The 15,374-nt window shown below is 35.5% G+C and overlaps 1 protein-coding gene across 4 annotated transcripts in view; it reads left to right on the plus strand.

The window, feature by feature from the left end:
* The window catches only part of Dmd (dystrophin), a 2,293,239-nt gene that overhangs the window by 341,100 nt on the left and 1,936,765 nt on the right, over window positions 1-15,374 (plus strand). The gene's annotated exons all lie outside the window — the stretch shown is intronic.

The raw sequence follows: 15,374 nt of genomic DNA on the forward strand, positions 1-15,374 counted from the left end.
TACCTTTTTAATTATATTGCACATCTTTCAATTAGATATTGGGAGGTTGAAAATTAAGTGACAAATCTAATGTTTTCTGCAGAAGACCTGAAGCTATGCTATTAAAAAAGCTAGTAAAGGGAAAAGCGACGCTATTTCTTTATCCATGGAATTAATTATACTCATATACTACATAAATCCTATGGAAAATAGTGACATAAATGCTATTTAAAAGGTTTACAGTGATAAGCTATCATTTATGTTAAGAAGAAAATTCAAAATGCTACCTCCTTTACTCCTACAAATTGTAATGACATATGATTTATGTTCTTTGCATAATAATAGTAATATTTATGAAAGTGCTTATTTTATGTCTGATTCTGTATTAAGGGCTATACAAATTATATAACATTACCACCCTACTTTGAAGGAGCTATTATCACTTCTCTTTTAATACACAGGAAAACTAAAGCACAGAGATTAAATAGCTTTCCAGCAATTATACATATGCACCCTTAGTGATCAATAGACTCAACTTATCTTGCTTTTCTTTCCCCATAAGAGTGCTTTATCCTTTTGGAGCCAGCATGCTAATGAGTTATTTGTATTAATTATGACCCTGAGTCAATTTATTTAATAATTTGGATTTTTCTGTAGCTGCCAGTGAAGAAATATATCCAGTTTCAAAGAAAAATATAAATCCCAGAGCTTTAGATAGAAAGGACACTTTCAAGGTTAGCTCACTTTGTAAAGTCAGGTCCATTCAAATAAGTTGAAAATAGCTTTTAAGTTCATACTTTGACATGCTTTTTATGAGAAGGTCGTTAAAGAAGTTTAGCATTCTTTGAATAAACACAAATGGCATGATCTTCAGTTGTCTAGTGAATGAAATAAATAAATGCAGCCATCTGATTGAGTTGAAATAAAAAGAACAAATCAAAATTATCTTGGTTAACAATAGATGTACTTATTGAAATGATTATAAATGAACACACATAAAAGAAACAATATAGCAAATTCTTACTCTCCTTTTTTCCCCGTGGTAATATTTTGCACAACTCTAGTACAATATCACAACAAGAATACACAAAGATATAGCTCACTAAGCAGATTCAGGATTCAGCTCCATATTTTGTTTGGTTCAGTAAAGTTTTATTCCAAGAGAAGTTTTGTAGATTATAAGAGGAAACTCAGGCCCACTGAGTCAGACAATCCATCTGCCTCTTATTATGTTTATAATTGTCTATAATCTACTTACTGTTATCTGATGTCTAGATTATGTCAACCCATTGTGACTTAGACAGCAATCAAAGACCTTAATCAGTGGCTATAATAAGAGTTGTGAGTTGGAAATGTTGGATCTGCGTCATTTTCTTCTGTTGGGTAAAGAGGGATAAATCTCTCCCAGTTTCAGACTCTGCATAACCAACCTCTGCCCTGTTTGTACTACCATACAGAGGTGTCTTCAGTTGTCTATTGTTTACTGTATTGGTGTGTATTGCTATATTAATGGAGAGAAAGTAGGAGAAAGTAGCATATTCCTGATGAGAAATTTCCAAGTTGACTTTTCAATGATGAAATTGTTTTGGAAATATTTATGTTAATTATCAGTAGAATTTTTACTACTATAAATTTCTTAGAAATTTGATAGTAATTATAATAAAAATTGTTACTTTGTGATGACAATGTGTGCCACTAATTTGATTAGTCTGTCTATGCCTCTTTTCTACCAAAAAAAGAGAAGTGTGATACTAATTTGCATTTGATGTGATAATGGTGTGGTAAAAGCCAAGTTTCACATTATTTGATAACTGTATTGTATCATATGTGTATGATAATGAGAAATGATAATAAACACTTCTTATTAGTGGATTAACAGATTTATAAAAGCAGTTTTTCTTAATGGTATTTGATACTTAGTGTTGTTGTGTTTGGTAACATATATTTTCAAATAATATAGACAATTTGACTTCCTAGTATGAAAGGACAATTTTTTCATTTCTGATTTTGTTAATTTGGATACTGTGTCTGTGCCCTCTGGTTAGTTTGGCTAAGGGTTTATCTACTTTGTTGATTTTTCTCAAAGAACCAGCTCCTGGTTTGGTTGCTTCTTTGTATAGTTCTTTTTGTTTCAACTTGGTTGACTTCAGTCCTGAGTTTGATTATTTCTTGCCTTCTATTCCTCTTAGGTGATTTTGCTTCTTTTTGTTCTAGAGTTTTCAGGTGTGCTGTCAAGCTGTTAGTGTCTGTTCTCTCCAGTTTCTTTTGGGGGTCACTCAGAGCTATGAGTTTTACCCTTAGCACTGCTTTCATTGTGTCCCATAAATTTGGGTATGTTGTACCTTCATTTTCACTATATTCTAAGAAGTCTTTAATTTCTTTATTTCTTCCTTGGCCAAGTTATCATTGAGTAGATTGTTGTTCAGCTTCCATGTGTATGTGGGATTTCTGTTGTTTCTGTTGCTATTGAAGACCAGCCTTGATCCGCAGTGATCTGATAGGAGGCATAGGATTACTTCAATCTTCTTGTATCATTTGAAGCCTGTTTTTTAAACAATTATAAGGTCGATTTTGGAGAAGGTACCATGAGGTGTTGGGAAGAAGGTATATTCTTTTGTTTTAGGATGAAATGTTCTATAGATATCTGTCAAATCCTTTTGGTCCATAACTTTTTTATATCTGTGTACAGTGTGTAAGTAATGTCCATGAAAGTCAGAGTAGGGTGTTGAATCCTACTAATTAGTGATAATTGTGAGTCAACATTTGGGTGTGGAAACTAAACATTGGTCCTTTTGAAGAGCAACAATCTTAACCACTGTACCATCTCCCTGATATGTTTTTGGCCTATTTTTCTCTAAATTAAAAGGGACAGCATCGATTCAAGAAATTCACTTCTTACACAAATGTATATTTACATGCACATAACCACTAATTTCAACTGATAAGGTTTAGAGTAATTGACACTTTAATATATGTTGCTGTATTTAATTTTAGTAAATAAAAAATAGTTTAAAAATTCAGTATAATAAAAATAGTACACTGTAATTTGGATTCATAAGATACATCTTAAGGTGGTATTCAAATAATCCCTCTTGTCAATGAAGAGAGGATTGATAATAATGAGTTCATTGTCAATTATAGATTTCTAGTGTAATTTTCATTAGCTTGAAAAGCAAAGAATTAAGATATCTGAGGATCTAAATGCTGTTTTGAAGTAAGAAATCACACTAGTTAAAAGGACTATGCTCAATAAACCACATATTATAAAAGTTTTCTCAAAACCATTCAAATAATCATGTCAATCTTGGTTACCATTTGCTTGGAAAAAGTAATGGACAATGATGATCTTATTGTTTAACCTATAGTTCTTTACTTTACTATCGAGTGTCAATTAAACCCAGGCTTGCCTTGACACACAGTTATCTTTCTTCCTCAGTGTTTTTGGTGCTGAAATTAAAGATATGAGGCACCTGACCCAATTCCTCATTCCATTTTAATATCATAATTAAAGAATAGGAAGGAAACTAACAAAGGACAGTGCAAGGAACACAATAGAAAAAGGAACTACTAATAAACTGACAGCATGTTTAGGTTAGCAAACTTTATTGAACACTGAGAAACAGACAGCAGTGATGAATTTTTAGAAAACTAAATTTTGGCATCACCTGGGGCTTGCTATATCCATTGTGGAGGAAGCAACTTCTCTTTTGTCATGCAGTGGATGATGTATTAGACATGTCATGATGTCTACTACTTTTTTCCAATCTTCTATTATCTTGGCTGCCCATGTGGTATTAAACCATTGCATGAAGATACATAATCCTTCCTGGATCCTTAAGTCTTAAGTCTCAAGTTTCCTAGGTCATTCATGTGTGTGTGTGTGTGTGTGTGTGTGTGTGTGTGTGTGTGTGTGTGTGTGCAGGTGCGTGTGTGTGTATAATTATAGATATAGATATAGATAGATATAGATATAGATATATGTATGTGTGTATAATTATTATTTTAAAATTGAGTTTTCCCCCTTCTTAACTAACCTCTTATATAGAACAGTGGCTATAACCAGTTAGAATTTGCATGGAAAGGATCAATCACCTCTTTCTGTACTTATTCTCTGGATTGGGCAGGAAAGAAGTGAAAATGTCATTGTGGAAGCTATTTGAGCAAACTAGAGGATGATAGTGATGGTAAGAAACTGAAGACATTTGACCTCAACAAATGTTTGATATCATTGTAAATCATTGTTATTGCTGGCTATTCATGAATAAAACTTCCACTTGTTTATCCTCCTGTAGATTTTTTATTCATTCTTATAGCTCTCTGTACTCTACTTTCAATATTGCACATAGAATGCTTTCACATCTTTTAACTGCTTATACATTTCCATAGCTATAAATTTCTATAAAGTATATTTATAAAACTCAAAATGACTACTGGGGCTTTATCTTTTTTGGTGAGTATACCTTTTCTGTTCTCTGACAAACTAACCTTTAAATTTCAGTGATCCTTATCTTTTTTTTTCTTTTTAAAGTACTCCACTACCATTTTTTAAGTAATAGGAATGATTGCTTTAAGAAATGATTACTCTAAAAATTAGTGTTTTTTCTCAATCCCCTTATGTATTCTTAAAGTATTCTGTATTTCCATTGATAACTAGTTCCATGGATGCATACTATTGCTTGGCCAAAGGGATGAAGCATCGAAGCATCTATGACTTTAGCCTTATCACTTTGTCTGTGGCTAGGCTCATGTTTTTTTTTTTCCTAACAGTCATTATATATGTATATATGTATATGTATATATATATATATATATATATATATAATGTCTTTTTTTTTCACAGACACCCCAGTCTTCTACTTCTCTCTTTCTTGTGTGTCAGGATAATGATAACTTCATTTTAAGCAGTAAAATTCCAGTTTCCATGGAATTTTGGACAAAAGGAAAGATGGAGTAAGTGCCAAAAGGGTTATTACGAAACAACTAACTAACTAACCAAATGGGTAAGCTAATTTTGATTAATTAGTGTGAGTTACGTTACATAGATTAGTTTCAAGAATATGGTAAACTAAGCCTTGATTTATCTGTAGACTAACTGTAACCCAAGAAAATAAGGTTTGTATTGTTGACTCAAAACAAAATTCTCACCTCAAAGGTAGAGTTCCCAATGCCATACATCAATGAACATGGTCCAGAAATGCAGATTTTGAATACTCCAAATCACCTGTTGTAACATAAAAAGCAATTTCATGAAGTATTTATAGTAATGGAACAAAGAAAGTAACAAGTCAAGGTGTTTTGCAAATACACTGATTGAAACATTAAGTAGGCAGTTGCAACAAAATGGAGAATTTGCTACCTATAGGCCTCCAATGCTATTTGATGACTTCATCTTTTGATTGGTATAAGCTGGTTGCATTAAGTTAAAACATTCTAAAAGATTTAGAGCTATTAGTCTCAGGATGTTAGGTATGACCCAAAGTAATCCTAACGAGGCTCTAGATCTTTATTATCAGAACTGTTGTACATCGTGGCAGTTCTAAGCTGCCAGCAAACATTTGCAGACACTAGTTGTTTCCAGAAATTCTTGTATCTGCAATCCTTACTGTGGATTTTTTTTGCCAGCTTTTAATGGAATAAAAAATAGCCCATGAGGTAGGAGTTGGTATTCCCCTGTGTATACTTGTGCAAAATTATTAGTTGATCCCTATGACAATATAAGTTGCAAAATCTCTGTTTAACTCACTCACATTTGTGTACTCCAGAATATTTTTGAAAAGAATGAAATGATTTTCAAAGTGTATTCTACCAGCAATCTTAGAATGAAATATGGAAGGTTTCTCTTTGAGACTGTTCAAAATGCTGGTTCTGTCCTGCTGCAGTTAAAATAAGCTAAATTCTTTGTGGGTCATGTATTTGTGAGAAGTACTTGGGTGGTAACAGATGGACATTTAAAAGCAAGTGAAATGATAAAGCTGTGTCTGACACCTTGTAAAACAAATTGTACCAAGAGCCTGCCAGTTGTGGTAGAGAACATAAGCTTCTTACTCACTCAGAATTTCCTGAGATAAAGGGAGAAATTGACTTGGAACAAAATTTAATATGAATCTGAAAAGATAAGGCATTTGTCTTGAAGGAAGTTTCTAAACAAGTAAGCTACAGAGAAAATAGGAGTATGAATCCCTGCCTGCCCTGTGCACAGACCATACACCCTGCAGGGTCTGCACTGGTCCTACAGTTTTTCAAAGATAATTGTGATCCTGTAGCATCTCTCTGTATAATGCAGTCTTCTTGCCCTGTAGCAGCCTGCCTGATCTGTGAATACCATGGGATTTGACCCTTTGAAGACTGTTCTTTTAAAGGAGTTTGTCCTGTTTGTCCAAGTTTTCCCTACTAAAGGTCAGGTATAAGTGGAAATTGTTCCCTCAATGTTTCCATGCCTTGGGACAAAGTACCTTCCTTACTCAATACTTTCATTCTACATGTGGGTAATGTTTTCAGACATAGTTTTCCTATATTGTTCTTGGGTGTGATGATGCATTCATTTTGGGCGTTTGATGTTTAATTTGCAAAATACAAGTTGACGGAGTAGCTATATATTTGTTCATTCCTGTTCTGGGTAAAGAACTAGTTAGTCAGCGGTTACTCAGCTTCACATATTTATTTTTCTCTCTTGCACTAATATATATATATATATATATATAATTTAAACAATTCTTCTAGATTTTCTTTGGTACCTTTGCTAAGCACATGAATCATGCCTGTATACACACACACACACACACACACACACACACACACACACACGTGTGTGTGTGTGTGTCATTTAACCAATTCTTCTGGATTGGACTCAGGCTCATATTTACATTCAGAGTAAAAGCCAGATAGTGCGGTATAGTAACACATTTTCTTTCGTACCTTTGCTAAGCACATGAATCATGCCTATCACTTGATATTTCATATCCTAAGACTTGGCTTGGTTTGTCATCTTTAATAACAGCCCAAACCACATGTTTTTACATATATATCTATATATCTATATAGATATCTCAAGAGTCTATCAAGGTGAGAATAGATGGGTACATAGGAGAGGTTAGAAGGACAAGAAATGGGGTGGGTAAAATTCAGGGATGGGGGTAAATGATATCATATCTTAATTACAATGTATCTTGAAATGTTTAAAATAAAAAAGTGAAAAACATGAAAATAAATTTTACAGAAAAATGTAGAGTCACATTTTGGAATTTTTCCTTCTGTAAATTTTAGAATTTGCTTTTACTGTGGATCAGCTGTCGATACTTCAGGATGACATTTTTTTGTGGAGTTTGTTAGGTATTGGGTAGAAAAGTAGCAGTATCTATTCTTTTTTTTTTTGGTGGCACACAATTTTATTTTATTTTATTTTATTTTTTTAAATTCACACTCTTTTTTTTTAATTTTTAATATTTTTATTACATATTTTCCTCAATTACATTTCCAATGCTATCCCAAAAGTCCCCCATAGCGCCCCCCACTTCCCTACCCACCCATTCCCATTCTTTTGGCCCTGGCATTCCCCTATATTGGGGCATATAAAGTTTGCAAGTCCAATGGGCCTCTCTTTCCAGTGATGGCCGACTAGGCCATCTTTCGATACATATGCAGCTAGAGACAAGAGCTCCGGGGTACTGGTTAGTACATCATGCTGTTCCAACAATAGGGTTGCATATCCCTTTAGCTCCTTGGGTACTTTCTCTAGCTTCTCCATTGGGAGACCTGTGATACATCCAATAGCTGACTGTGAGCATCCACTCCTGTGTTTGCTAGGCCCCGGCATCGTCTCACAAGAGACAGCTATATTTGGGTCCTTTCAGCAAAATCTTGCTAGTGTATGCAATGGTGTCAGCGTTTAGAAGCTGATTGTGGGATGGATCCCTGGATACGGCAGTCTCTAAATGGTCCATCCTTTCATCACAGCTCCGAACTTTGTCTCTGTAACTCCTTCCCTGGGTGTTTTGTTCCCAATTCTAAGAAGGGGCACAGTGTCCACACTTTGGTCTTCATTCTTCTTGCGCAGTATCTATTCTTATGTGTCAGGAAAAAGTGTTTCAAGACCAAAATAAACAAATTTGCTACCAAGTTGATTCTTAATTATGTGATCTGTGACAATGAAACAATTGTTGTGTACATTTCAAAGGCAGTAAGGAAAGAGCCTGAAAACCATGACATATTGATTTAATGTTTGCAATACTTACCTTTTTCTGTATTCCATCTTTCTCTTTTTATCCAAGTAGATATATTTTTTTCTTATTTAACATTAAGTAATTAGTACATGACATTTTCCAGAAGCTGACTTTAAATCATGAAGAATTAGCCTCTAAGGATGCAAGGAATGGCTAAGATATTTTTTTCTGTTTTCTGTGAAATATATTATGAACTATACATAGTGAGTTTTCATGATTGTAAGCAATGAGGAGAACAAGTGCCTACCACCTGTATATGAGAACCTATCAAATCATGGAAAATTTGGAAATGTTGTTCTTGGGCCTTTGTTTTGCCATTTTGTTTGTTTGTTTGTTGTTGTTTTTCTTTTAAACATTAACTGAATAAAATACAGAGAATATGTAAGCATGATTGATACTGATTCTAAATAAAACAATGAAGGAATCTTAAAGCAAAAGCCTGAGTGCAGCAGCAGCAGCAGCAGCAACAACAACAACAACAACATAACAGTAAAGTTTCTGGTGAAGACTCGGAGTTGGGTATATGTTAATTCAGAAAATGAGTATCATGAGAACTATTTTTCTTAACTGTTTATGGACATACAAATTATATAAGCTTTTAAATGTGTACAATTTATTGTTTCTATCATCTCCAAAGAAACTTCACATATTTACAGTCCTATCTCTTCCCACCTTCTGCCATCCACTAACCTGTTTTCTTTTTTCTCTGACTTTGCCTATTTTGAAAAGTATGAAAAATAGTCTGGTTAACTGTAGTCTTTAGCTTCTGTTTTCTTTCTTTACACCAGATGTTTTTAAGGTTGACTTATGTTGTGAACTCACCATTGTCGATTACAATTTTATTTTACATATACAGAAACATAAACAGGCAGGCACACATCTCTGTGTGTAAATACACACACACACACACACACACACACACACACACACACACACTAGTTTATCTACCCACGATTTCCAGATTACTTATACATTCCATATTTTGCTTCTATGAGGTCCCTTGTGTTACTAAGAGCCATAAGTGTGCTTATACCATTAGTATGTAATTGACATTGTTAGTACATGTCTTTTTTATGAATATGCAGAGATAAAACCTCTTTCCTCATTAAATCAGTCCTATTTTGCAGCATAGATGAATTTTATGCTTATCAAGGTTGAAAGTCAGAAATTCATATAAGACTTGTGTAGTATGTTTTATGTTACTGAAGACATGGAACCAGTGGCTAGACAAAATCTGGAAAAAACTACATGTAACTTTGTCTTGATATTTGACATACTCATTTCATGAGGGTCTCAGAGTAACTAGGCTTCTTACACAATACCTTAGGATTGTGAGCAACAAGTAGTCTAACAAAAAGCAAGAAGCTGCCTGGTCTTTTGTGACCCAGCCATAGTGGTCTTTATAAAATCATAATTAAGAAAAAGGAAAAAAAGTCTCCATCTTTTCACGTATCAAAGACTTTCAAGGCTGATGCCAAAACTATCATAGTATGGGGTATATTTTCTTACTGGTGTAGGCTTGCATCTTGAAAGTAATTAGAAATGATTAAATTAAGTGCTTTCTGAACATGAAAAGTTCTTACCTTGGATGTTGCTAACCCTTGATTAAAAGACAAGGTAATAACTGTAATTTTCCTAAGTGAGAATGTATATGTGGCAAACCATAATTATTAATCCCCTGAAAAAACTATTCTACTACTCCTTCCTTTCCTGTCGAACTTTTCTATAGATAACATTCACAGCTGTCACTTTAACTTCTCAGTAAATATTTACATCTTTTCCCAAAATATCTGATTTTCCCTCCTCTGAGCCTATAAATAAAAAAGCCAAATCAGATATTCTTTAATATATTCCAAACCGTCACTGAATCTTGATTAGATTTAATATTCTTGGCTGCTACTTTTGGTTTAATAAAATTAATATTATACTTAATATTTATTAAAAAGATACAGACATATATCACAATATGCACACACACACAAATACATGATTTCTGTAATACTATAAAATGTAAAACAGAATATAGCAAATAATAATATACCTTTAACAGTACATCAAAATTCTCTCTATGAGAATGGGGAATAAAGTTTATTTGGTTGAGGAAAAGAATAAGGAATAGCTTCTTGAAGAATGTGATATGTGTAACTCACATAATGTATGCTCAGAATTTACCTCTATTCATTTTACTAGGTAGCATAAGGAATCCAAATAATTATTTTTCTATAATTTTAATTTGAGTTGAAAAAAGATTTTGTTTTATACAATATATTCTGATCAGGGTTTCCCCTCCCCCAACTCTTCTCAGATCTTCCCCAACTCTCCACTCATCCAAATCTACACCCTTTCTTTCTCTTTCTCTTTAGAAAACAAGCAGGCAACTAAAACAAAACAAATCAAAATAGAACAAAATAAGCAAAGGGAAAAAAAAAAACAAGAAAAACGGAATCAAAGAAAAGGTACAAGAGAGGCACACACACTTGTACATACAGGAACCCCATAAAAACATAAAATTGGAAACTAAAATATATCAACAAAAGATCTATAAGTTTAGAAACTGCCCAAAGCTTTATGAGACAAAAAAATGGAAAAATATTCAATACATTCTGTGCTGGCCATCTACTGCTAGGCATAGGACCTGCCCTTAAATTTTGTTTGTGTTCCCAGTGACACTCCATTGGAGAAAAGGAATTCTTCCTTTGGGGGCAGGTGTCAATTGGAGATAGCTTCTGGGTGAGGGTTGGGAACATGTATCCACTTACCCTCTCAGTCAGTGCTGGGACCCCATCTAGTTTGGTCCTGTACTAGCCTTGACCATGTTGACATAGTCTCTAATGTGCATTAGTCCTGTTGTCTCTAGAAGGCTACTTTCCCTAGTGTCCTTAGTCTACTCTGGGTCTTACAATCTTAACACTTTCCCTTCTTCCTGGTTCCCTGATCCCTGAGGGGAACAGATTTAGTAGAAACATTCCATTTAGGACTGAGTGTTCCAAGATTTCTCACTCTCTGCACACTGTTAAATTGTGGGCTTCTGTATTTTCTCCATCTGCTATTAGAGAAGCTTCTCTGATGATGTCTGAGCAAGACATTCGATTTTAATCTTGTTGATGCCTTCGGCAAAACATTCTTTTAAAGAGTTTTCCTTTACCATTAAAATAATGTTAAACAATGTCATTTAAAAATAGCATGAAGATGAACTTCATAATTATAATAATCTCATCTCCTTAGATGTTATTTATAGATGAATGTTATTTTTACCTCTAAGGAAATCACCAAACTTCTTTCAGAATTAACTACACTAGAGTAGCAATGACCCTAGAATATAGACTGCCAAAATGGTAATACAAATAATTCCAGTTTTTTATACAAACTTTGTAAAATATTTGCAATAAGATGTAGGAAATTTTGAACACTATGAAATTAAAAATTCAGGAAATATTTAGTAGAAAATTATGCACAACAAAGAATAGAAGACTAAATATATAAGTGATGTATATTGTGCCAGGGAAGTAATTGTCAAAGAATTAAACATATCAGTCTCAGGGCTTTTATTGCTGCACTAATACCATAACTATACTTCATCCCTGAACTATATTCAGGGAAGACAGGACAGAAACTCAAAGCAGCAACCAGGATCAGCAGGGGAGGTTGGGGCCGAAGTTGAAACAGAGGTCACAGAGCAGCTGACTAGCTCTTTCTTCATGCCTTGCTCAGCCTGCCTTCTTATAGCACTCAGGATGGCCAGCCAAGGGATTTCCCCTCCCTCAGTAAGTTGGGACTTACATCAATCATCAATCAAGAAAATGCAGCACAGGCTTGCCTAGAAGCAAATATGTTGGGGGCGTTATTTCAATCAAGAAAACCACTTCCCAAGTAAGTCTAGCTTGTGACAAGTAGTATAAATTAGGTATCACAACCACTTTGACAAAATATTTTTAATTAAAAGTAAATTTACATTTGTACTTAACAATTCTTTATGAAGTGTGTCTTAAAAGAGAAGTAGAAAACAATAGAAATGTGTTCATTACAAATGGTTTCACTGTAGCTGTAGTAGATAGATAGAGGATACATAAATCGATGATAGATGGATAGATGGATAGATAGATAGATAGATGTAGACACTCTCCCTATATCCAGTTAATAAGAAATCAAGTATATGAGACTAGGTAAACTAAGTATACACAGAAAATTTTATACTATGTTTTGAAGAGAATGAGGTCAATTTGTGTTCAGATATTGAAATGTGGCCACTCTGTACCGTAATTGCTTTAAAAGTAGAACATATAGAGACATACAGATGCTACAAATATTTGTAAACTACAATACAGGGTTTGTATTAAAACCCTGTGAATCAATTTATACATAACAAAAACCCCTACATGCTTGAACCAGAAAACACAGAGCATTCCTGCTTGGTATTTTGTAACCTATTCAGTAGTGTCAGAAAGGGAATAGTTTGTTGGCAGTTCAAAATTCATGGGTTCATCATGCAGCTAGGAGAGTGGCACATGAATGTATTTCTCTTTTAGAATTTGTTTATATTTTTCATTTTAAGAACTGATGAGGATGTGGATAAAGAGAAACACTCCTCCACTCTTGGTGGGATTGCAAGCTGGTGCAGCCACTCTGGAAATCAGTATGTCAGTTTCTCAGAAAATTGGACATAGTCCTACCTGAGGACCCAACTATAACATTCCTGGGCATATGCCCAAAAGATGTTCCAACATGTAATAAGGACACATGCTCCACTATGTTCATAGCAGCCTTATTTATAATATCTAGAAGCTAGAAAGAACCGAGATGTCCTTCAACAGAGGAATGGATACAGAAAATGTGGTACACAATGGAGTATTACTTGGCTATTAAAAACAATGGCTTCATGAAGTTCTTAGGCAAGTGTATAGAACTTGAAAATATCATCCTGAGTGAGGTAACCCAATCACAAAAGAATACACTTGGTATGCACTCACCGATAAGTGGATATTAGCCCAAGCATTTGGAATATCCAAGATATAATCCATAGAATATATGAAGCTTAAGAAGGAAGATCAAAGTGTGGGTGCTTCAGTGCTTCTTAGAAGGGGGAACAAAATACTCACAGGAGGAAATATGGAGAAAAAATGTGGAGCAGAGAATGAAGGAAAGTCCATCCAGAGACTGCCCCACCTGGGAATCAATTTCATATACAGTCACCAAACCCAGATACTTTTGTGGATGCTGAGAAGTGCTTGCTCACAGGAGCCAGAGATGGCTGTCTCCTTAGAGGCTGTACCAGAGCCTGACAAATACAGAGGTGGATGTTTGGAACCAACCATTGAACTAAGTGTGGGGTCCTGATGGAGGGGTTTGAGAAGGGACTGAAGGAGATGAGGGGGTTTGCAGCCCCATGGGGAGAGCAACAGTGTCAACTGGCCAGACTTTCCCCTGCCCCCAGAGTTCCCAGAGATTGGACCACCAACCAAGGAGTACACATGGAGGGACCCATGGCTCCAGCTGCATATGTAGCAGAGGATGGCCTTGCTGGATATCAGTGGGAGGAGAGGCCCTTGGGCCTGAGGTGGTTCGATGCCCCAGTGTAGGGGAATGCCAGGGCAAGAAGGTGGGAGTATGTAGGTGGGTGGGGAAGCACCCTAATAGAGGCAGGGGTAAAGGGGAAAAGATAGGGGGGCTTGGAGGGGAGACCTGGAAAGGGGATAACATTTGAAATTTAAATAAAGAAAATATCCAATAAAAGGGAAAAATTAAAACTCAAAAAAAGAATTGAAGAGCAAAAACTTATGTATAATTAGATTAGATTACCTATAGACAACATGAATTTATCTCTTACAGTCCACGATCTAGGCTCTTTCAAGTTCTGTGCATGGTGTGCCTGCTTTCTCTTGACAATATTATTTTTGTTTTGCCCACATAGGACATTCTCATTCTCTCTCTCTCTCTCTCTCTCTCTCTCTCTCTCTCTCTCTCTCTCTCTCTCTCTCTCTTTCTCAAACACACACACACACACACACACACACACCTCATATCTTATATCCCTACCTGAACTTAAAAGTATGATTCTTAAGTCAGTTTCTTCAGGTCTCTGCATATAACTGAAACAGATGCAGAAACCCACCCACAGCCACACATTAGACATAGCTCAGGGAGTACTGTCGAAGAGCTGGGGGGAAGGATTCAGAGACCCAGAGGTTTAGGAACTACACAGAAAGATCAACAGAGTCAGGTAACTTGGACCCTTGTGGCCTTTAAGAGACTGAAATGCGCCCCCCCCCCAACACAAAGAGCATATATTGGCTGGACCTAACCCAACCCCCACGCCACACATATATAGCAGATGTTCAGCTTGGTCTTCATGCAGGTCTCTGAATATTTAGAATGTGGGCTGTCCCTGACTCTGTTGCCAGCCAGTTACCCTAACTGAGCTGCCTTATCTGGCCTCTGTGAGAAGATTTGCTCAGTTCTGCAGTGACTTGATGTGGCAGGGTGGATTGGTCAGGGGTGGGAGTGGTGTCCTCTTTCTCAGAGGAGAAGGGGGGCATGAAGTGAGAGGCTATGTGAGGGGACAAACTTTCAGGAGAGAGCAGACTGTGATAAGGATGTAAAATGAACAAATAAATACATTAATAGGAAAAATAGCATGATTCTCCTGCCTCAGCATCAAGGTTGTCCAGTACATGGGGTGGGGTCTCTATTTTAGGGGGTTTTATTCCATTCTTGGCGCTCCACTTTCAGGATCTGATTATTTCTTAAAGACTCCATCTCTCAGCTGGGTGTGGTGGCGCATGCTTTAATTCCAGCAGTCAGGAGGCAGTGGCAGGCTGATTTCTGAGTTCGACACGGGCCTGATCTACAAAATGAGTTCCAGGACAGCCAGGGCTATACAGAGAAACCGTGTCCCGAAAAACAAAAAACAAACAAACAAACAAAAAAAAAACAAAGCAAAAACAAAACAAAAGAAAACAAAAAACAACAAAAAAAACCAAACCACCTCTTAATGTCAACTTTGGTAGTTAGGAAGTTTTGGATTTTTAATAAATGAATTGCAGAGAGCTACAATTATTCCTCCTCAGTGAATGTTTCCTATACTCAAATGGCATTATGTTTTAAAGTTTGTTTTATATATATATATATATATATATATATATATATATATATGTGTGTGTGTGTGTGTGTGTGTGTGTG

This window comes from Mus caroli, chromosome X, assembly GCF_900094665.2.
Source record: "Mus caroli chromosome X, CAROLI_EIJ_v1.1, whole genome shotgun sequence".
Classification (NCBI taxonomy): domain Eukaryota; kingdom Metazoa; phylum Chordata; class Mammalia; order Rodentia; family Muridae; genus Mus; species Mus caroli.